The sequence below is a fragment of the Adiantum capillus-veneris genome, chromosome 16, assembly GCF_014529385.1.
Source record: "Adiantum capillus-veneris isolate H3 chromosome 16, ASM1452938v2, whole genome shotgun sequence".
Classification (NCBI taxonomy): domain Eukaryota; kingdom Viridiplantae; phylum Streptophyta; class Polypodiopsida; order Polypodiales; family Pteridaceae; genus Adiantum; species Adiantum capillus-veneris.
Window position 1 is genome coordinate 136869058 of NC_140946.1, and position 22199 is coordinate 136891256.

Sequence of the window (22199 nt, forward strand, 5' to 3'; positions counted from 1 at the left end):
GGGGCTGATTTGCATTCCTAATGCTATGCTTGTGATGGATGATTGGGGAATGGATCCGTAGTAAGATGTGCAAAGCAAAGCAATGTTTGGACAACGATGGACCAACCAATGCACTGGGGAGAATGGAGGAGTGGACTGATTTGGTGCTTACACAAGGTAGACATGGAGTGTCGGGCAGCCAAAGTGCATGCACATGTGTAGGAGAGCAGTAGAAGCAAAAATGACCATGTAAAAATGTTGATGGATGGGGGTGTAGAGTTGGTGCCAATGTTGATATGTTGCCTGGGAAGATGGGCACCAATTGCTCCTCAATGTCCTTGATCTGCATGTGTTTAAAAATGAGGCCTAACTTGGTCATTTATAGGCACTTTCCCAACTTAAGGTGGCCTCCGATTTCAACCATCCAATTTTAGTAATAATTGTCAATGTGCATTTTAAGGTGCATGTCATCCGGTTGCCAAGCCTCACCATATGAGTGCTAGCAAAACGAGAACCATAGACATAAAATGTCAATCCGTGGGACATAATTGACCCGACTATGCATAGAGGCTACAAGATATAGCTTATCACCCGAAAAACCCTTGCCTAAGTGTTCTCTATCCTATCTTTCTCAAGCAGTTGTCAGTTGCTGAAAACTAGTCAATATGGCCGCTAGTTTGTCACATCACTTTTGATATAGCTAGGAGCGTTTGAATGTACCCAAACTTGCTACAAAATTAGTTTATGTCAAGCTACAAAATGTCAATTTTGACATCTAGACAAAATTGCACCAAAGATAAACAACAGAAATTAAATTTACTGTTTTGGTCACCTACTCACCTAACAACATCTATAAACCATGCTTTAGCCCGTCCTATGCTTAAAAGTTGATTTAAAATGCTGATTTGTGCATTATGAGTTGAAATAGCTCGTAGGTGAGCACAACTAAAAACACACAAAAGATGGGAGAAACTTACGTCAAATCGAAGAGCTTTCACTTGCGAGTCCGCTGCACTTTACAGAATGCCAATGTTGCAAACCACGAGGGAGAGAGAAAACAATATAGATAAAGGCAATCAACTCAACAATGGTACGCTCACTTTCATTATCTCAAAACTTAGGTCAAACTTACCAAAATTGGCTTCTATACCTTAACTAAAGTTTAAGAAATGGATCCCTAGCTAATTTGGCTCAGTTAATAAGGCTGGAAGTGCAATTAGTTACAAATTTGGAAGCCCGTTGCCCATTTGCACTCTTTACTACTCAATTGTGTTACAATAGATTTGAACTTTAACGAGATTTCTCATTAATAAATGAGGTTTTGATACAATAAGTGGGAATAAGAATGAGATGTTCTTTTGAGGCTCCCATTAGCTAAGCAACTAACATTCCCCCCTCCTTGACTGTTTCATCTGTGACATGACCACTTAGGAGACGCTTAGTAGTGGTCGGGGTTTCATGCTTCAGTCCACTTTATGTGTTGCTCCAATCCTTGTTGATACTTGAGTAGGAGTTCCTTGTCTTGTGTAGACATAAACAACATAGTAATCTTGTTCTTATGCTCAATGGGTAAATAACTCACAACAGATCCCTAGAATCTACAATAAATTGGCCAAATATTTTGCTTCTATAAGTAAAGATTCTGTAAGTGAAGAAACGTGTGTAGAAGGCTTCTTCCAATGTCTGCATGTAGTATATGAGGGTAAGAACATAACCCTGGAGTAGAATTCATGGAGCACCTATTATAATGGTTGTATTGATAGATCATAACATAGACCCTGGTTGCACACCCCGAGTACAAATGCACAAATGCACCACCAGCCATCAAGAAAGATCCAATGAAATGCATAGTTTGAAGGGTTCGTAGTTTGGCAACAACACTTCATCATAAAGCAGAAGCGGCCCACATGGCTCAATTACCCCACGATTCCCACCACCACCAAATGGAAAACCCATTGAAGATTATATGGTAGAGAATCTACCATCTACGGATCAAGATTTTCCATGGGATACCGGACTTGACCTGCATTATCTTGGTCAAGATTTCAAAGATGTTACTTGCTTGCTTACAAACTTTCCATAGAGGTGAGCAAACGGATGTGGCCCCGATGTCATTCCTTGAAGGTGTTGATCAAGCGTGTTGTTGATGCAGAGGGTCCTGCTTCCCCTTGAGTGATCACGAGCTCAAGAAGATTTGATTTTATTGTGAGAATATTTGTATCTTCTCCTAATGTAGAGGCTTGAGATCTAGCAACCTCTTGAGCTTTGCTAAGCTCCTCTTTAAGACATGTAATCTCCTTTTGATAGTTTTCTTCTTTCTGCATGAATCTGATTGAGAGTTTGTGGCATTACATTTTCTCTAGCTTTACTTCCATTTCAAGCTCTTTAGTATGCTTCTTGAGATCTTTGTAAGCCTCATTTGTGTTTTGCAATGTAGCCATGGTGCGGTTGATTTTTAGTTGATTGAGTAAATGATTTTGCTCTTGGCAACAAGGCTGTTATTGTGCCAATTGAGCATTTACAATATCAAGATGGACTTGCACTCATTGAGAAAATGAGTTCAAGTAGGTTGTAGAGCAGCGGTAACCTCCTTAAAATGTTTCTCTTGCTGCTGGTTTACTGTCCGTAAGGTTTCCAGCTTCGCTTCAGATTTTACTATGACCTATTCTAGTTTTTTGTTTGTAGTATACATGGCCTCTTGAAATGCCTCATTAAAGAATTTGGCCACCTTAAGCCTATTGGTTGTGAGCTCTAGACATTGCTAGAGGGGATGGAGCTGTTGATGTCGAGCATAAACATCATCCTTTATTTTGTCCACCGCTTCATGAGCATACTTTGCAAACTCATCTATGTCTTCCAAGCTCTCTAACTATCGGGAAGTTCCTACTTCATGTTGAGGTGATGGTATATTTTTGTCTTCTGTTGGGAGCTCTATCCTTTGATTATCATCTAATTTTTGTTCAAACATCTCTAGAATATTTGTTGGTTCATGAAAGCTCTTCACATTGTGAGTACTTGTGTCTTGTCGAGGTTGCTCAGTTGGAGGAGTGGCATTGGAACTTCCTCCTTTTTCTTTGGCCCTTGTTCTAGCTTGTCTTCTTTAGGTGGCGTCACTTCAACTTCCCGTGCCTTAGCTTGCTCTCTTTGATTTTCTTCTTTCTCGTAAAGGGAGCCCAATCTTGCCAAAGGGTCATCATCCTAGTGATAGCCGTTTTTCGGCTCTCCATAATTGCCATACTAGATTACTCCACCCTACCAAATTCACCCAAACGCTATGGCTATCCCTACCATTTCACTGTACATAGGCATGTGTGAGTTAGGGGGCTTTTCCCATATCTTCTTAAAAACCCTCAGCTAGCTAGTCACTGGGCTAGGTGAGCCAAATAAAAAATAATAATAATAAATAAAAAAAAGTATATTATGGCCTCTTTGTGTGTAAATATTTCATTGTATATATGGCCTAAATATAGGGATTTTTTATAATTATTTTGGTATTTTATTTAAATATTTCTACTTAGGTGTGTGTTTTATTAAACCTATGTACACCTTCTTTCATCCTCTTACACCATAATTATATTTTTTGCCAATATGTACATACTCTAACCTCATATTTTTCCTTTATACAAATCACTCCCACATTTTCACCCTCACCCTCGTGAAAACAAAATATTGATTTCTACTCATTGGTTACTTTTATTATATTATTTACTTGCATACCTTTTCCTCTTCACCCAAAATAATTCAAGGAGGGACCATATCATATGATTCCAATATCTTTCCATATCCATAACTCTTCCATATTTTTATTATTATTTTTACTCATTATTCTAACACCATGTGCTCATTGAGCTAAAGTCCATGAATAGTCCATATACTAGTCCCACCATGTATATATTTCTTATTTCACCAATAATCCTCCTCCATGCATGGGTCAAGGGCAACTTGAATGCTTTGTATTATAATATGACAAAGGAGGGGCTCACTCTTGGATGCATTGTACAAATTCAACAAAGGAGGGGGCCACTAAAAGACTTTTGCAGGCATAAAAAACAGGGTTTTTGGTGAGAATTTTGGCACCTATCTCCACTCTGAATTTGGAGCGGTGGTCAAAAGAGAAAATGTAGCCCACGCTTTGAATAATCACCTCAAATGTTTTCATGATTTTTGGAGCTACCAGCGGTGAGCTATGATTTTTTGAGTGGACCCCAGTCTGCCCACTTTTCTCACAAGTAGCCCTTAGTCTTCTCTCACCCTTCCACACACCTACTCACTCTTACACATCCCTCCCTCTCCTTCCCTCACTCAAACCTGCAATTTCCATGGCTTCTCCCACCCTCTTCACCATTACCCTTCTCTCTCATCCCTATAGTTCTTTTATGAACCTCTACATACATACACCCTCTCCATGTCTCTCTCTATTGCTTCTATGTTACAATTTCATTTACCTCTCCTAAAATATCTAAAATTCAGCATCTTAACCATGATAACTTCTGTAAATTGAGGATTTTTCATCAACAAATCCTCTTTTCATCGTGGTGGTCAACCGTGGCGGCGGCGTAAAGAAGTGAAGAAGAAGAAGAAGACCAGCGGTCATTTTTTCCACAATCTACACAAGGGTGAGTTCAAGCTTCTTCAAAGCTTCACCATCTCAATGATTCTCTTTTAATTCACCCCTCTTCCTTCATCAAATCAACTCACTCTACCCATTGTAAATGTAACATTAACTTTCTAGTGATTACTAACGACTAACATACTAACACAAAATAGCATTGACCTAACCATAAAAGACACCTCACCTCAAGACATGTGTATAGTAACACTCTCTCTCTCTCTCTCTCTCTCTCTCTCTCTCTCTCTCTCTCTCTCTCTCTCCTTACTTACTTTCACCTTATCTACCATCAATAATGCTCTCTTTTGAGCCCACACCCATGACTCAAGCAGACAAAGAAGGCCCGCAATGTTTTGATATTCAAAAAAATCATAATCCTGATTTGTTAGCTTGTAAATTAGGATCTCCAATAATCTTTATGAGGGGTCTCCAACCTATAAATAGACCCCTCTCCTTCTTGTAAAACAACCTCCAACATCTCACATAGCACCCCAACACTCTAAGCGTGAGGAGAGACTTAGGTGTAGCAACCACTTGTGAGTTTCACTCTTGGTGTGAGAGAAGCCTTCGAGCTACACATTGCAAGTGAGAGAGCGTGAGTTCCACAAATCTCAAAACCACTATTGTATATGCTCCTTCATCATCAATAAATTGAGGTTTGGTGCATCAAAGGCGTGATTCGACGTTCAAATCTTCGTCCTTCCATTTGTGCAATATGGTTTGGTGAATTCAAGGTGACTTGTGTATTTTGAGTTTCCATCGGTTGATCTTGATTTTAGAAAGTGTTTTAGTGTGTTTTTCATTGCCAATTTTGTGTCCATTGTAAGAGGGTATTGTGGTGAGAGGTCTCCCATACCCTAAGACAGTGTGTGTGTGTGTTTTGGAAATGTTTAGCAATCACTAAGCTTTGAGTGAGTTTTGTACAAGCTCTACGATAGCAACCTAACAAACCATCTCCATTTGCAAGTCACAAATAAGGTATTACGCAAGATCCTTTTCTCTCTCTCTTCCCTTTGCTCTAGCTCTCTCTGGTCCATTTTGTGTGTGTCTTGGTGTGAGGTTGCTTGTGTGTGTTGTGTGGTGCATCTTCTTGGTTGTACCAAAATCTCTCTTGCGTCCTAGTTCGCATACCATAACTAGGTGGTGCCCCTATCTTGTTTGGGTTTGGCTGTGGGTTTGCTGTTTTGTTGTGCTTGTAGTTTCCCCAGCCCAATTGAGCAACACGGGAGCCTTGAGGGGTGTTTAGAGGTCGCCTCTCTTGTTGCCCACCCCGGACCGCCTCAATTTTGGTGCCCCCACGGAGGAACAGGCTTGTGTATGTTTTGTGTAGGCTCAACCTTTAGCATAATCAAGTAGCTTGCATGAATCACGAGAATTTGTATGATCCCTTCATTCCCATTGCAAGGCAAAAGGTACACATAATTGTTAGTACTAAGTTGCAATTTCAACGTGTAATTCGTAGAATTTTAGGTCCTCTTAGGTTGGCAGAGATAAACGCATCAGTAAATCCTTTTATTTTGCCTCTCATTAGGTACGACCTTAGTTTGGACGTCTATATTTTTGTTTTGTTTTAAGCATTAGGTCATGCATAGACCATGGATAATGGCCCAGGAATAGAGGTTTTCCCCTTCCATTTCACTCCACACATTAGAATAAACATTGCAATTAGTAGGAAAATCCATTTTCAACAACGTATGGTGTTCATGTTTGGTGCCCAAAGAGTAGGAGAAATTCTCGCATCACCAAACCGTGTCATCCTACCTCTTATTGATTATCATAGGTCGTTTGATGTGAATATCTTTATTTTGTTGTAGAATAGATTGCAAGCTAGAAAACATTATTGTGTAAATCTTTTTAAGAAAGAAAAACAAAAACGGGTGTCACTTTGAAATCAATTCAATGGAAAGCCAACGCCAAATGTCTGGGTATCCTCTTTTCTTTGGAGAGCCTGGAGAGGATGCTGAATTATTTTTAGCGAATTTCAAGATGTCTTGCCGTATCAAGAGGATAATAACTGATCAAGAACGTGTAGAAATGTTTGAGGTGGTCCTTAGGAAAGATGCTAGCACTTGGTTTGACTCTTTGCCTGAGGAAGTTAAGGGGAATTACACAGAAGTTTTGAATCGTTTCAAGAAATACTTCTTTGATCCCCAAAACACTCAAAAATTATGGCAAGACATTGTTTCTCATAAGCAAAAAGACTTAGATGACTACTACTTGTACAAGCAAGAGTTTCTACGTCTTTGGGCTCTATGGATACGAAATGTTGCTAACCCTGGTGATGGTGCAGAATTTCTAAAGAAGGAGAGGTTCATAGCCGGACTCTTTCCTGACCTTAAGGTAAAAGTTGAGGCGGGTGCACCTGCTACCTTTGATGCAGCTGAAACTAGGGCTGCTGAGAAATATAGGAAACTCAAGTGCTTAAGGGGAGAGGTTCCAATAGAAGGTCTTAGACCCAAAGGTAAGTCACAAGCATCAACATCGAGGGAGCTTCCTGAGATAACGGCGGAAGTAATTGAGAAGTTAAACGAATCTTTAAGCAGCATGTCAATTCACCTTGCACAAGCTGTAGGTCCAAAGGGACAAGCAAAGAAGTCTGAAGAGCGAGACCCACGACCTAGGAGAGTCTTACAATGTTGGAATTGCGGAGAGTCTGGACATGGGATGTATAATTGTCCTTGGCCCCGTGGAGAGCCAGGGAGACCTAACTTGAATTACCCAGTGATGAATGCAGGAGAAGGAGCTGGTCAACAACCAAGGCTTCTACAAAGGCCAAATGGACCAAGACCACCTCCACAAGGGGTAGAAGGAGTTCCACCTTTGCCAGATCCAAATGTGCATGTGGTAGAGGTGACAAACTCAAATGAGGTTGACATGGAAGCAAATGGCATTAAGCGTGGCCGAGGGAAAGGTAAGGAGAAAGAAGGAGTTAGATCACAAAGTGACCATGGACGAGAAAAGAAGGCAAAGGAGACCAAGGAAGCTAAGAGGACTCGGCGTCGTATCAACCTCCAAGACTTCCCTCTTGGACATGGTATGGCTCCGTACAACTTGTTGGAAGACATGAGAGGTAAGGGTCCTGATATTTCATGGCCTCAATTTCTTGCATTATGTCCACAAGTTAGGAGGGATTTAACAAGGGCAGTTAGCACTAGGAGAAAGGTAAAAGAGAGTGTGCCTGTTGTAAAAATTGCACAAGCTGAAATGAATGAGGACATTACACCGGTGCTAGACTGTTACATCAAAGGGAGATTGGTTAGGAAAGGTCTAGTGGATGGGGGTGCACAAATTTGCATCATGACAGAGGGACTCATGCAAAGACTAGGCATGCACATCCATGAGACACCTGAAATCAAAGTGAAAATGGCAAACAATAGCAAGGCTAGGTGCGTAGGAATTTGTAAAAATGTTTTTGTGGAGGCCTTTGGCATTAAGAAGGCAGTGGATTTTTATGTTATGTCGACCAAGGGAAGTGGTTATCCATTTATCCTAGGAAGACCATGGCTAATGAAAATGCGAGCTTTGCAGGATTGGGAGAGTGGGAAATTAATTTGCAGGAATGACAATCATAAGAAGGTTGTCTTTGACATGAAGGAGCAACGCCAAGAGGAGCTCCATGAAGAATCATCTCAAAGTGAGACGGAAGAAGGTTGGACCGATAGCACTTCAGAAGAAGAAAGTAGCAGCAGCATTACTGAAGAGGAGTCTTCCATCGAAGTCATGGGGGTAAGGTTTAAGCCAAGCAACCAAGAGACCTCTTGTCAAGGCTTGGAGGAGGTAGGTCCTCAAGAGAACGAAGGTGTTCAAGATGAAGGGATGCTGGAAGGTATGCTATCAACAACAATTACAAAGGATGAAAGAGAGGAGTTCAAATGTGTGCTAAGGAAGTTTCCTAGGCTTTTCGCTAAAGACTACACCGACGTGCGTGGGGTAGATGTTGTTCAACACAAGATTGAGTTAAAGCCTGAGGCCACACCTAAAGCTCAGAAGCTACGAAGGCTAGGAGTTATAAAGGAGCAAGCTCTACTCAAGGAGGTAAGAAAGCTTCTAGCAGCAGGTTTCATTTATCCAGTGGAGAATTCAGAGTGGGTCTCTCCTGTTGTTGTCACTCCTAAGAAAAACGGAAAGTGGAGGGTGTGTGTGGATTACCGTCCACTCAATGAGGCAACAAAAAGAGATCACTTTCCCCTCCCATTTCAGGATGAGATACTAAATGAGGTAGCTCGTCATGAGAAGTACACTGTGTGTGATGGCTACTCAGGCTACTTTCAAATAGGTATCGCATTGGAAGATCAATTGAAAACAACCTTTATCACTCCTTGGGGTTGTTATGCTTTTAGAGTCATGCCATTTGGTCTGACAAATGCTCCTGCAACATTCCAACGTTTCATGAACATGGTGTTTCAAGCATTCTTTGGAAAGTCAATTAGGGTGTTCATTGATGATTTTTGCATTTATAGCTCAGAAACATTGCATCTACAAAGGGTAGAAGAAGTTTTAAAGAAGCTCTACGACATGGGAGGTCAACTCAACCCCGAAAAGTGCCACATAGGTGAGGATGAAGTGATCTTGCTCGGTCACAAGGTTTCCTATAAAGGCATTGAGGTGGATCCTTCAAAGGCAAAGGCTCTTATTGAGCTCCCATCACCGAAGAGTCTTAAGGAGGTCATCTCTTTCATTCAGAAGGTGAAGTATATGTCACGCTTCATTCACTTAGCCTCGGAGTTGCTTCATCCTTTGCAAAAGTTGACACAACAAGTAGAATTTGCATGGTCTGATGAGCTTGAAGAGTATTTTTGTAACATTAAAGTCATTTTGTCAAAGCTACCAACACTCATGCCTCCATGTTGGGAGTACACATTCTTTGTTAGCTCTAGTGTTGGAAGGGAAACAATTGGTGCTGTGTTGCTACAACAAGATCCCCACAGTACAAGGATGCGACCCATCTACTTTGCTAGTAGGGTCATGAATGCTTTGGAGAGAGACTACACAGAAGCAGAACTCATGATGCTTTCTCTCATGTTTGTGGTGAGAAAGTTTAGATCCTACCTACTACCAAAACCTTTTGTAATTCTCACTGCAGAAAATTTGTTCCCTTGGGTGTCATCTCAAATGAATCTTAGTACTAGGATCTCAAAGTGGATTATGGAGTTGCAAGAGTTCCAATACTCTTTCAAGGTAGAAGATAGTGTGCGTGCACAATTGGTAGGGATTCTCACTTATAGGGTACATGAGAAGGAAATTAAGGTGCCTCAAGTAAAGACCCTACCATTGCCACCACCAAAAAGTATTCCCAATGCTTTTACCTTGTTCTTTGATGGAGCTTTTCGACGAGCCACAAGAAAAGCAGGGGGAGGGCTAGTGTTGCTCAACCCAAGTGGAGAGGTGGTCATGAAAGAGAAGGTCAATCTACCAGGTTCAACTAGCAACAATGAAGCAGAATACGACACACTACTTCATGGTTTGAAGATGCGCATTGGCCAAGGGATAAAATGTCTCATGGTAAAGGGAGATGCACTTCTCATTGTTAAACAGATTTTAGGCATTTGGGCATGCAAGAATGAAAGCTTAAGGACAAAAGTTCATGCCATTCGTAAGATGTTTAATCAGTTTGAAGAAGTGCAACTATATCATATTCCGAGGAAACAAAATGAAGATGCCGATTTACTTGCACAACAAGCAGTTACATGTGTTGAGAGAGAAGTGCAGGTCATCATGGTGGCAGCAGCTGTCAAGCAACCGAGATACCAGGGATTGGAGTCATTGGCTCCCATTATCGGCTACATTTTGGAGGGTGAGTTTCCACAAGACTTCACGAAGGCTCAGAAGAGGAGACTCATGAAGAAGGCAAGTTTCTATCTCTTCCTAGAAGGCTCCCTCTATCAAAAAGGGAAGGATCAAGTGTGCAGAAGAGTACCAACTATCGAGGAAATTCCAGCCATTCTAAAAGGTTTGCATGAAGAGGCATGTGGTGGTCATTTTTCCCAAGAATCAACTGTGAAGAAGATTTTGCTTGCGGGGTATGTTTGGCCAAGCTTGCATGTGGATGTTCAACATTGGTGTAAAAGCTGTCACAATTGTCAGATAAATGGAAATAGAAGGTTGGTGCATGGCCCGAGGCAAATAGTGCTTGCAAATGGACCCTTTGAAAAGTGGGGCATTGATGCTATGGGTCCTCTGCCTAGGACAAAAAATGGTAAACTCTACATTCTAGTGGCTGTAGACTATATGACTAGGTGGGTGGAAGCTCAAAGTGTGGCAAGAGTGAATGAGAGGACAGTTAGCAAGTTTGTGTACACTCACATTTGTTGCAGATTTGGCACACCTTTGGAGATTGTTTCTGATAATGGTCCAGGGTTTAGGAAGGGCTTGCTCACAGAAGTTTGTGAAGAGCTTCACATTCTACATCGTCATAGCACACCATACTACCCACAGTCAAATGGTTTGGTGGAGAAGGCTAATGGTGTCATTGTAGGAATCATTAGAAAGATGGTGCAAAACAAGACAAAATTATGGGATGACTTCTTGGATGGTGCCTTGTGGGCATATCGAACCACATATAGGGAAGCCACGGAGTTCACACGATTTCACTTGGTCTATGGTCAAGAGGCTTTGCAGCCTATCGAGCTCAACATACCAACAATGCGACTTCATGGCAAAGGAGCACAAGATGATCAAGAGGTATGGATGGATCGACTTCTTACGTTAGTGGAGCTTGAGTGGAAAAGAGAAGCAGCATACGAGTGCTACAAGAGGAAAGCCACACAAGCGAAAGAAATGCACGACAAGAAACTGAAGGACAAAGGCATCAAGGAAGGAGAGCTTGTGCTAAGGTATGACAATCGACTTGACAATCGTTTTGATGCCAAGTTTGAAACTAGATGGCAAGGGCCATACATAGTCAAGAAGGCTTTCAATTCTAGTTACTATCAGCTTATGGACTTGAATGGTAAAGAGCACTCCAGGAAGGTAAACGGGTATCGCTTGAAGCCCTATTTGAGTCGCCTTCTACCAAAGGATCTACCAAAGATCTGTCCAAAGGCCGCTGTCTCATGTAAGTATTGTTACATGAAGCATGAGTGTAACTCCAGCCAAAATTCTGAGGGGCCAAACAATGAAGATCTCGTCAAGGACTCTGAAGCACTCTCTTTGGAAAAGATGCTCTATAATGGTACATGAATATACCATCATCCTGGGGGAAGGGCTAATGATAGCCGTTTTTCGGCTCTCCATAATTGCCATACTAGATTACTCCACCCTACCAAATTCACCCAAACGCTATGGCTATCCCTACCATTTCACTGTACATAGGCATGTGTGAGTTAGGGGGCTTTTCCCATATCTTCTTAAAAACCCTCAGCTAGCTAGTCACTGGGCTAGGTGAGCCAAATAAAAAAATAAAAAAATAAAAAAATAAAAGTATATTATGGCCTCTTTGTGTGTAAATATTTCATTGTATATATGGCCTAAATATAGGGATTTTTTATAATTATTTTGGTATTTTATTTAAATATTTCTACTTAGGTGTGTGTTTTATTAAACCTATGTACACCTTCTTTCATCCTCTTACACCATAATTATATTTTTTGCCAATATGTACATACTCTAACCTCATATTTTTCCTTTATACAAATCACTCCCACATTTTCACCCTCACCCTCGTGAAAACAAAAAATTGATTTCTACTCATTGGTTACTTTTATTATATTATTTACTTGCATACCTTTTCCTCTTTCACCCAAAATAATTCAAGGAGGGACCATATCATATGATTCCAATATCTTTCCATATCCATAACTCCTCCATATTTTTATTATTATTTTTACTCATTATTCTAACACCATGTGCTCATTGAGCTAAAGTCCATGAATAGTCCATACACTAGTCCCACCATGTATATATTTCTTATTTCACCAATAATCCTCCTCCATGCATGGGTCAAGGGCAACTTGAATGCTTTGTATTATAATATGACAAAGGAGGGGCTCACTCTTGGATGCATTGTACAAATTCAACAAAGGAGGGGGCCACTAAAAGACTTTTGCAGGCATAAAAAACAGGGTTTTTGGTGAGAATTTTGGCACCTATCTCCACTCTGAATTTGGAGCAGTGGTCAAAAGAGAAAATGTAGCCCACGCTTTGAATAATCACCTCAAATGTTTTCATGATTTTTGGAGCTACCAGCGGTGAGCTATGATTTTTTGAGTGGACCCCAGTCTGCCCACTTTTCTCACAAGTAGCCCTTAGTCTTCTCTCACCCTTCCACACACCTACTCACTCTTACACATCCCTCCCTCTCCTTCCCTCACTCAAACCTGCAATTTCCATGGCTTCTCCCACCCTCTTCACCATTACCCTTCTCTCTCATCCTTATAGTTCTTTTATGAACCTCTACATACATACACCCTCTCCATGTCTCTCTCTATTGCTTCTATGTTACAATTTCATTTACCTCTCCTAAAATATCTAAAATTCAGCATCTTAACCATGATAACTTCTGCAAATTGAGGATTTTTCATCAACAAATCCTCTTTTCATCGTGGTGGTCAACCGTGGCGGCGGCGTAAAGAAGTGAAGAAGAAGAAGAAGACCAGCGGTCATTTTTTCCACAATCTACACAAGGGTGAGTTCAAGCTTCTTCAAAGCTTCACCATCTCAATGATTCTCTTTTAATTCACCCCTCTTCCTTCATCAAATCAACTCACTCTACCCATTGTAAATGTAACATTAATTTTCTAGTGATTACTAACGACTAACATACTAACACAAAATAGCATTGACCTAACCATAAAAGACACCTCACCTCAAGACATGTGTATAGTAACACTCTCTCTCTCTCTCTCTCTCTCTCTCTCTCTCTCTCTCTCTCTCTCTCTCTTTCTCTCTCCTTACTTACTTTCACCTTATCTACCATCAATAATGCTCTCTTTTGAGCCCACACCCATGACTCAAGCAGACAAAGAAGGCCCGCAATGTTTTGATATTCAAAAAAATCATAATCCTGATTTGTTAGCTTGTAAATTAGGATCTCCAATAATCTTTATGAGGGGTCTCCAACCTATAAATAGACCCCTCTCCTTCTTGTAAAACAACCTCCAACATCTCACATAGCACCCCAACACTCTAAGCGTGAGGAGAGACTTAGGTGTAGCAACCACTTGTGAGTTTCACTCTTGGTGTGAGAGAAGCCTTCGAGCTACACATTGCAAGTGAGAGAGCGTGAGTTCCACAAATCTCAAAACCACTATTGTATATGCTCCTTCATCATCAATAAATTGAGGTTTGGTGCATCAAAGGCGTGATTCGACGTTCAAATCTTCGTCCTTCCATTTGTGCAATACGGTTTGGTGAATTCAAGGTGACTTGTGTATTTTGAGTTTCCATCGGTTGATCTTGATTTTAGAAAGTGTTTTAGTGTGTTTTTCATTGCCAATTTTGTGTCCATTGTAAGAGGGTATTGTGGTGAGAGGTCTCCCATACCCTAAGACAGTGTGTGTGTGTGTGTTTTGGAAATGTTTAGCAATCACTAAGCTTTGAGTGAGTTTTGTACAAGCTCTACGATAGCAACCTAACAAACCATCTCCATTTGCAAGTCACAAATAAGGTATTACGCAAGATCCTTTTCTCTCTCTCTTCCCTTTGCTCTAGCTCTCTCTGGTCCATTTTGTGTGTGTCTTGGTGTGAGGTTGCTTGTGTGTGTTGTGTGGTGCATCTTCTTGGTTGTACCAAAATCTCTCTTGCGTCCTAGTTTGCATACCATAACTAGGTGGTGCCCCTATTTTGTTTGGGTTTGGCTGTGGGTTTGCTGTTTTGTTGTGCTTGTAGTTTCCCCAGCCCAATTGAGCAGCACGGGAGCCTTGAGGGGTGTTTAGAGGTCGCCTCTCTTGTTGCCCGCCCCGGACCGCCTCACTAGTAATACATGGGATTTTTGAGTGGATTTTGATCTGCTTAGGCGTGGGTCTCCACTTTTCTGTAAAATCCCCTTTAGCCCTGTATAGAGCTCAAATGCTACTACTGTTCTTTCTATTATTTCCGCTATTTGGGTTGGCTCTTTGAGTTGAACAATGGGGCGTGGTCATTTCTTGGGAAGTGCCTCTTCCACTTTATCTTTCCTTTTTTGTCTTGGATTTCTCTCTACAGGTGTCTCCTCCTCCTCATCTTGTTCCTTGCCTTTTTCATGTGTCGTTGATACGGTGGAAATTTTGGTTTCTGCCTCCTCTTCATAGACTTGGACAAGTCTTCTTCTTAGCCTTGTGGCAACTAGTGGTGCTCTGGTATGTACCTCTTCTTCTTCTCCGTCCAATTTTCCTGCTAGCCGTAAAATTTTTTTGCAGAAAGGTGATCTACCTGGTCGATAGCATGATACGCTATCCTAATGAGCACTTTTGGGGCCCCCAAGAAAGATATGTGTTCTCGTTTCTTTACATGTGTTAGGGTAGAATATTCTTTCAAGATTACTAAAAAAAGATCCAACATGACTCCTGTCTTGATAATGAAGGGGAAGATCTTCACCACATATGAGTATGTGCATGGACCTAAAATAATCTTTCAAGAAGATTTAAGGTGCCATACTAGCAGAGTAACAAAAGCATACTAAGAAGCATACAAAACAATGAGTGTTCTCAAAAAAGATGACTTGGTTCTACTTACATTTCCAAAGGCACATAGATATTATGTGTTGGAATTAGGATTGTAGAAAAACAGATACAACTTAGCTCAAGGCACACAACAGAGAGTATAAGTGTGCAATGGAAAGATAAGATAGCCCTAGAGTGATGGACGTATATACAATGCACATGGAAATAACCTCCTAGTGAGGAAAAAAATGCCCCAAAGTCCTAAGTGTGTTCACACACATCACTACCACATGTATATGGTAACAAATTCCCCCTGGGAGTGATGTGGTGAACGAGAACTGGCACATAGAGTTTAGGGAGGTGCCATGCCTTGAGGACATGATCAATCCACAAAGGGGGGAGTAAGCCCAAAGCTTTGCGAAAAGCTTCAACAAGACAATGCCTTTCTGAAAAGATCTGCAAGGCTGTCTTGTGATGGCACATAAGCCAAGCTGATCTCTCCTGCTAGGAGCCTCTCCTTGACATAGTGGTAATGCACCTCAATGTGCTCTATGCGAGCATGAAAAACCGTTGATAGCCATTTTTTGTCTCTCACCCTACCAAAATCACCCAAACAATGTGTCTATCTTCACCCTTTCACTATACATAGGCGTGTGTGAGTAAGGGGACTTTTCCTATATCTCCTTAAAAACCCTCACTTACCTAGTCACTGGGCTAGCTAAGCCAAAAATAAATAAAAATAAAAATAAAAGCCAAAATATATTATGGACCTTTTGTGTATAAGTATTTCATTGTATATAGGGCCTAAATATAGGGATTTTTTATGATAATTATTTTTGGTATTTATTTAAATATGTATGCTTAGGTGTGTGTTATTTACCAAAGTATGCTATGTACATTTACTCACCATTACCATGATCTTTCTTACCATGTATTCTTTAAAAAATCATTTCATGCACGCTTCTCTTATTTTTGGTGTAAATCCGCCTTAAGGAAAAACCTCAAAAATACCTTTCACCATATCAGTCATTGCCTTTCACTAAATTCCTATTTCCTACAAGTTATTTTCCTTATCTCTTGTAAATAAATATACATTAAAAAAACAAATGATAACCCTCCTCAGTTAATTCTCTATATTTAATATATATATATATATATATATATATATATATATATATATATATAGCTCACACTATTCTAGATTCCATGAACTAATTATACACTAATCTGTTTTTTCCCATCATATCCATATATTTTATTTGTGCATAATCCACAACCATGCTTGATTTCAAACCTCTATAAATCTATAAGGTCATGCTCTCATGCAAAGAGGGGCTTTCTTTTGGAGCCTTATGCAAATTCAACAAAAGGGGGGCCACTGAAGACTTTTTTGTGAAGAAAACTAGGCATTTTGATGGAATTTTTTATATCCATCTCCACTCCAAATTTGAAGAAGTGGTTAGAAGACAAATCATAGACCAAGAGATGAATAATCACCTTAAACATTTTGATAATTTTTGGAGCTACCACCGGTGAAATATGATTTTTTGTGTGGACCCTAGTCTGTCCACTTTTCTCACAAAGTAACCTTCTCTCAGTATAGTCTTCTCTCATCTCCTTTCCTACTTCCACACACACACACACACACACTCATTCCTCTCATCCCTCACTCAAACCTACAACTTTCATGGCTTATTTGAGCTTCTTCACCATTCCCATCTCTCCCTTACTCCATTTTAAAATTTGCTAGAAATAGCTCAATATCCATTAGTCTCTTTCTCTTCCATTTGCTTTAGCTCTCTCTGATCCATTTGGTGTGTGTCTTGGTGTGAGATTTCTTATGTGGGTTTTGTGGTGCATCTTCTTGGGTGTCACAAAATATCTCTTGCATCCTAGTTTGCATAGTATTGAGAGGCGGAAGTGAAAAATAGACCCGGTGGCCTCTACACCAAGACTATGCACAATGGCCTCATCATGGGAAATACGCAATAGGGGCACCACCTAGCAAGATATGCGGCTAGGACGCATACATATACACAATGAAACATGCCATGGAAAACAATTTCAAGATCCACGCCCAAATGTGGAATGGGGTGGTCAGAGAATAAGGTGAGAGGAGTGGTGAGTGAGTGAGAATGGGCTCGCTACTCGTGCATGTAGTAAGGAAGATAACGAGGTCAGGGATACATGCAAGTATTCTCACTTCTCATACAAGAGGTGGCGAATCCGCACACCTCAAGATGGAAGTAGCAAGATGATAGGAATATGAGAGGGAGAGAGAGTGTGTGTGTATGGTGGCGAATCCGCACACCTTAACATAAACAGAAAAAAAATAAAATGGCAAGGAACAAGCATATACCATACTCACAATGAGATGTATCCAAAGCGACACAAAGTATGGCACCAAAATGGAGTGTGTTGATTGCTTGCAAAAGATGAATACAATAGGTAGCGTATGGCAGGAAAATGAGAAGGGAGCAAGATCGTAGGAGGCATAATGGAGAGATGGGAGTTGATGGCGAGGAATATCATGAGTGTGTCCACCCTTCTTCTTCTTGAAATTGTGCCTTCAACCCTTAATTACAAGTGGTGTGGTGCTCATCTTTTGTGCATGGTGATGGTGATGATGATGGTGTTGTGATTATGTTATTAGGGTTCATGCTACAAGCATGTAGCACAAGAGTGTGTATGGATAGGTGTGTGTGTGTGTGTGTATGTGTGTGTGTGTGTGTGTGTGTGTGTGTGTGTGTGTGTGTGTGTGTGTGTGTGTGTGTGTCTCTCTCTCTGAGTGAGCTCTCATGGCCTCCTTATATAGGGAAGGAGGGAAGGATTTAGCAATATTTCTATTTGAGGTGAGTGTCCCACTTTGGTGACTAGGAAAATGGGGTGCATGTGACTGTGGCTCCCATCTTGTCCCCTCATTATTTAAAATACTAGAGTCAATAGAGAGAGAAGAAGAGAAAATGTGGGTAGGATGTAGAGGATAGGAGATATTTACAATAGTCTAGCTTTGGCTAGACATAAGCTTACTAGGGAGAGAAGAGAGAGGTAAGAAATTTATAAGAGAGATTATCGAAGGTGGATAGTTGTTGATGAGGATGGATCCTTCAAAAATGGTGATAGAATCACTCTAAAGTTACCAAGACCTCATTAAAAGAGCCTTGTCTCTTGTAATCATGCTTGAAGACTTGTAGAACCATAGCCATTCTACAGGGAAGAAAATTGGGGATGGTCTGTGTCACCATTACACGAGAAAACTCGGGTCCACCACAAAAATCATAGCTCCACGTTCATAACTCTAAAAATTCTGAAAAAAATTGAGCTAAAAGTTGAGATCACGAGCTACATCTTTCATGTTGAACGCGTGTTCAAATTCGGGGTTCTTCTCTACTTAAAAAATTCAGGCAAATAATGTATTATTTGTGGCTACAAAGGTTTTTTGGTGGTCCCCTTTGAGTGGACTTCTCTCTTGCCTTCAAGTGTAAGCTCCTTCATGTGTATGAAAACATGACCTAGAGTTTTGAAAAGATTGGCAATCATCTAGATGGAGGTATTATTGAAATTTGAAAGTGGGGTTGAGGTTTGAAAATGAAAAATAGTGAATAAAATATTTGGTAGGGTGGATTAATATATATATACATGAAAAATATATTAGAAAATACCAAATATATATAATGTAATTTAGAATATATATATTTAATATTTAAGGTCAAAAGAGAGATCAACAAAGAAAGCTTACCTATTTATGCTATATCGTGATTCATTAGCATAAGTCTTATTTATTTAATAAAGGCTAAAACGTTTGTGAAAAAGGGACGAAAAATCAAAAGTAACTTATATAATAGGAAATACTTTTGGTAAAAGAGAAAAAATATATGGGGGGTTCCCATGCATGGAAAAGCATGCTTCATTAGCCCTCCCCCTAAGGCTAGAGGTATTCATGCCTCTAGCTCTGTACTTGAGCATGTTGAAATAGAGCAGGATTTCTCCCTTTGGGCTGGTAGATCCTTGTAGCGAATAATGGATCCCTTGGAAGCATGAGGCTCCCCAAAGTTCTTTCCGGTGTCCACCTGGGTCCCACACTAAGCGTAAATGCATTGTATGCAATAATGCCTTCTTCAGAAGATCACACTTATAATGATTCTTGAGTCCACAAGCTGCACAATAATTAACTCTTGCATAAGTGATAGAAGGTATGGAAAGAACTTGATCAGTCCTTGAAAGTATTCCAAAGCGGCACCATGCATGGCTTCCTTGTCCAGACACATAGCCTAAAGGAATTAAGAAACCATAATCCTCATATCTTGCTTGTTGTCCTTCTTCATGCCAAATTGATAGAGACCTGTTGCCCACATGGATAGATTGCATGGTTGATGCTTGTTGCACAAGAGAGACCACCATGTACAAAAGATAAACTGCAAACCAGATTTTGAAAAATGACTCCATGTTACCACTGGTATGCAAAACCATTCTTCCTTGATTTGTGTGTCCTAGATTGATTACACTGGTTGTTGATGTCAATCCTTCCACTCTTGTCGCAACCCAACTTAAAGAGCTTCCCAAATTAATGTTACACACAATGTTCACAATTAGAAAGGAAAACCTAAAGTGCCAGTAGACCTCAATTGCATTTCTCTGCATGAGTCTTTCTCTAGAAAGGACTTGCCAAGTGGTCGTCAATATAACTTTTGGTCGTCTTCCACCAATCTCGTGCCATAGGGGTAGTTGAAGTGTCTTCACCACTTTCACCTGTGGTTGTAAATTTGAAGGGTCCACCTTGTTGTGGTTGAATGTGAGGCCCATTACCTCAATGGAGCTATCACTTCCTTCACTCCCTATTGAATCCTCCTCTAAAGTGGTTGAAGAGTCACCACTAGAAAACTCATCTATAGAGGTTTCTAGATCCATGTCGCATTGTCGACATGTCTTCATGTCGTAAAGTATTGTCCTCCCTTTTGCATCCTTCATCTGGATTATGCTGGTGTCCCAGTCCTGCTTAGCTCTCATAGCCATAAGCCAAGGCCTCCCTAGAATGATAGGATAGCCCTCCCCTTTGTGTGGCATGACAAAGATGTCCACATCTACCTCGGTGTTGAATGCCTTTATCCTAACTGCATTTATGACACCAACACATTGAACTTTTAAATTATTTTCCATTTTGGCTCGGCATGGTGCCGGCCGACTCACCTCTAAACCCAAACGGTGCATCATTTTTTCACTCATGACACATATTTGTGCACCACCATCGATGTAGATATTGGAGATGTGTTGCCCTTTGATGTAACTATCCATCACTGGTAGTATGTCATCTAGATTCCTCCCAGAGATAGCCCCAGCTATCTTTGGCTTTGGTCGTCCCGTGCTAACCACCTTTGTCCATTGTCTCCTCACCCTAGGTGTTAGGTGGAGTAACTGGGGCCAGGTGATTTTTGGGCCCTGCACAGAAACATCTTGAACCAAATCATATGGTTTAGAACATTCACCCAAAGAGAAATCTACAATGTCAATTTTACGTCGTGACTTGGACGGCTTTTTGCTAGATTCCCCTTTAGTCTTCATCTTTTCTTCCTTTTGGGAAGATTCACCATGCCTAGCACGTTTTAACCCTATGGCATCTACTCCTTTAACCTTGGTCTTATCCTCATCCACTTTCTCCTTTCCCTTACCTTCAAGACTGATGACGCTTACTGTTTGATTGCCAACTGGTGGTGGGGGTAAGGGTGGAATGAGAGGTTGTGGTGGTGGTGGTGGTTGTGGTTGAATGGGTGGTTGTAGGATTTGCACGGGTGGTGCTTGTTGTGGTGCCCTCGGTGGTGGTGGTCTTGCTCTCGGTGGTGAAACCTGGCTTTGCCTGGCTCCTCTGTTGAAATTATGCCTCCTTGGGTGTGGACAGTAGTACATGCCATGACCATCCTCCCCACAATTGTAGCAATGGTATTCTTGGTTTTGCCTTCGTTGTCCTCTTCCTTGCTCTTGGTTGCGATTGTGTGCATGCCCTTGTTGTATCAAATGGACTGAGAGATTCTCAAGTTGATTGGTGATTCGATTGAGCAGGTCTTGCTGATCTTCAATTGGTTCTTGTGGTTGAATCCTCTGGGTGGCTGTTGTAGGTGGTGCTAGAGGTGGTCGGGTCCTAACGGCTTCCTCTTCATCGATATTCCTGGCTTGTAGGCGCAACTTCTTGTCTTTAAGGCGGTCCACTTCAACTGCTAGCTCATACGTAGCTGGAAACCTTCCCTTCACCTTCTCTTTAAGAGTTGTCCATAACCCAGCCACAAACGGATCCTTCTTTAGGAAATCAGGTGTCCCCTCATCCTCTCTTAGCGATGCAACCCATCGCCCCCATAAATCTACAAACTTTGACTCATATGATGCGTATTCCAGCATACTGCCCTGCTTCAACTCTGTCAACAATTGCCATAGATTCTCTAATGTTGTGCCCTCTCCAAAATGCTTGACAAAGGCTGCTCTTAATAAGTCCCACCGTTCCTTGGTTTTTTGTGCCAAGGCATTGTACCATGATCTTGCCTCCACCTTCATTAGAAGTGGGAAGATGCGCAAGCGCGAAGCATCATCATCTCTCGCAGAGATGACACATGTTATTTCCAAGTTGTCTAGAAAGTCTGCAGCATCCTCACCCACCTTACCAGTAAAGGTTGGAAATGCTACACTTGTCATTGTGAGAGGGAGAAAATTAACTCGACTTAGGAATCTTTTTTTTTTTTTAATAAATAGAGATTCAATACATGGGTGCTCGGTAGATGGAAAACATACTATACAAGGATGAAAATAACTACATCAAAAGACACTTCATGATTAATCATAGGGAGGATAAAGGGTAGAGAAGAGGTGTTTATCTCTTGCAGTCGTTCTCTACCAAACATGGTTGTAATGATCTGCTGATAAAACATCTTGCGGTTCAAGATTACTTTGATTGATTGAATTCGTTGTGGTGCATAAGTTTGGTTCCTTGCAAAAGGCTGATGCGCTTGGTCCATCACATGATAATTCGGAAAGGCTCTCTCCTTCGTGGT